Source organism: Paroedura picta, chromosome 1, assembly GCF_049243985.1.
Source record: "Paroedura picta isolate Pp20150507F chromosome 1, Ppicta_v3.0, whole genome shotgun sequence".
Lineage (NCBI taxonomy): Eukaryota > Metazoa > Chordata > Lepidosauria > Squamata > Gekkonidae > Paroedura > Paroedura picta.
In genome coordinates, this window is record NC_135369.1 from 55218895 (window position 1) to 55222032 (window position 3138).

The following is a 3138-nucleotide window of genomic DNA, read 5'->3' on the forward strand; positions in this document are numbered from 1 at the left end:
ATCACAAGAAGACAAAACTACTATTACAACTGCTTTGTCTCCTAAGTGTCCAAGTGTCCTTAAATGTATTTGTGTAGCTTGCTTCTTAGCTTGTATTAGGCCTAAAGTATAATCTATTATTTGAAAGCCAAAACAAAATGGCCTCTGCTTTCCATTAGGTCAGACTCCATCAATAGCTAGAGAAAGTTCTCCCTCTGCTGGCCTTGGGTGCTTGAAGAAGAGCTCGACTGAATCCGCATGAAGGCGCAAAACTTACGTTGCCCCCTGCTTGCATACTCACGGTTGTAAGCCTTGCATTTGCAAGCCACCTCATGGGAAACCCTTCCCTCATTTTCCCTCAAACTTAGCCCCCAAATTAATTTTTTAAGTGCACTTCCATGTTGCTATGTAATAACGCCACAATGTAAAAACATTTTTAATTTTAAAAATCAACACTTCCACGTTCCTATGGTGCAATGCCACAACAATAAAGCATCCCCTCTTTTGGGGATTCGAGGTGTTTTGGACTCTATTTATGTTTGTGTAGAGTTGTGAGAAGCTGGGCCTGGTAACTGGACCCCGAAGAGTGATTGTGTGTAAACCATAGGCTTAAAAACAAAGACCACAAACACATAGCTGATTGAGAGATGGCTGCTTCATCATGCCCTGCCCTTTCCCCATTCATTCACCTCCACCAGAAAACACAAATGGGACTGTGTTTTGTCTGCCCACTCCCAAAAAGAGCATGGACACTTTAGGGGAAATTTTATTTTAACTTATACAAAGTAGCTTTGCAGTCCCACAGCAACATGGACTGTGTCATTTTTTTTTTTTTAAGAAAGAAATTCTCAGAGCATGAAAATAGAGAGGGGAGTGTAGGTGCGAGGAGAGGCAAAATGCTGTAGGGACTGTTCCACATTTCCCCCTCCACACAGTTTACCCCTGGTTGCTCCCTGATGTGAAGCAAGATAACAAGTGGAAAATCCAGACTCTTTCTACACACGGAATGTGCCCCTGGAAAGCCTCTGGTTGCTGGCACATTTTAGAGCCCCCTCCACATGACATCGCCTGCATCCTGAGGCTGTCCAAGAGCTGGCTCGAGTTTTGCCCAGATTTCCTCAGGATGAGGGAAATCACAAAAAGTAGATTTGCAACTTTTTGACCGTTTACGCACTGGGAACTTCACTGCCCCAACTCCCATGCAGGAGTACAAATCGGGGGTGGATGAGGTGCACTAGGCCAAATGCTCCCTTGTGTGGATGCAGGAAGAGGTGGGGCAACCTACCACAACTAAAACTCCATCCTGCAGCCGAGCATGAAACCGCCAGTGCATAAACGGTCTTTATCTCGCATTCCTATCTGTGAGCATCCAGTGAACAACCAGAGGCAAGTCCATATGGAGGGGGAAAGGCAAGATAGTCTCTGTAGCATTGTCCCATTCTCGCACCTGGCCTCCCCTCTCCATGTTCTTTAAAGTGTCCATAATCTTTTTGGGATCAGGCAGGAACAAGGGGAAAGGGGGAGAGTGATTGAGCAGCTTTCTCCTGATCATACAGCCATGTGAGCACTTTGTTTTTAAGTGAACCATTTACACACAATGACTCTTTGGGCTCCAGGTATCATATTCAGCATCTCAGAAATCCACCCAGACATAAAGTCCAAAAGAACATCAATCTCAAAAGGGATGCTGTATCATTCTGGCATTTCTCCATAGAAATGCAGAATTCTTGTTTTTTAATTTAAAATGCATATGTGTTGTGGCATTACCACATAGCAACACCAAGATGTCTTTTTTTAAAAAATAATAATTTTGGTGCTGGGGGGGGGGAGGAGAAAATTTCAGTCCACAAGACAACTGCTGTGCTGTGATTTGTGAGCAAGCAAAAGAAATGAATTTCAAGCTGGTGATGGCGAATAACAGTTTATTCCAAAGTAAAACAATTTCTCAAATTTTCCAAATCATCAAAACAAACTCCTAGGTGTATTCCGTTTTAGGTATCTTCATCACTGATATGTGATACTTTTAATATTTTATCAATGAATCATCTTTAAATAAGTTATTTTCAATGATGAAAATGTATCAGGAGAATATAAACTTAATCCTATAGTGATATGTTAGTTGCTTCTCAGCCTTTTGGCTAAGATTTAGTTTGTATATGTTAGTGTATATGGTTTACTCTCCAAATGGTTCTACATTATCCAATATACAGAAGTCTACAAGTATTAACATCATAAGATTTAAATGTTCTTCAGTTGGGGTCAAACATGATGCTCCAGATTAGAGGCCGCTGCTCTTAACCAGTGTACCATGCTGGCTTTCAAACCATGTTTGATCTTAAGATACCGTATAAATTATACTGTATCATAAATTGTACGGAAGTAATATATTCCAAGTTCCATTTTTGTGCTGTCCAGTCACAGCTGACTTGCAGCAACCCCAAAGTGTTATCAAGGCAGAAGACATTCAGAGGTGGTTTGCCATTGCCTCCTTTGGTCTAGCAACCCTGGACTATCTTGGTGGTCTCCCAACCCTACTTAGCTTACAAGATTTGATAAGATCTGGCTACACTTGGTGATCCAGGTCAGTCCAATTTACTGATTCAATTTTAAATCAGGAAGAAATCTTTAGGTGACCCATCAGTACTCTATTCCAGCTTTCATTGTGACCTATCAGGTGTTTCTTGCTTTTGCAGACCCAGATGTATTGAGAACCAAGAGATGTATTGAGTCCCTAGTGGGTTGCCTTGCCCAGCAGGTGAACTGGTTATTGTTTGGAGGGCAACAAAATGTGAAGGCAGGCATGGTCTATGGCCATAGTGCTGAGTTTTGCAATCGTCCCTTAAGTATCAATATGTCTTCAGAAAACAACCACGAGGTTTTGTTAAGTACTGTCATCTCTCCCAGACCCATGGCGATGGGAGGGTAGGTGTGAAAGGAGCCAGGAGGGTTGCTTGGAGGGGGGGGGGTCAATGAACCTAATGGCCATCATACGTTTCCCACGAAGCATCTGAACTTTAAGAAAAGAACTTGATTCGTTAAGGAACTATTAATTGGCACACAGTTAATTATTAACAGATTTGGACGACTTTATCTCACAATCAAAACCTGGCCCCAGACCAACAGGGAGCAATTTACAGCTAGAAAAGTCAATTTATCCAT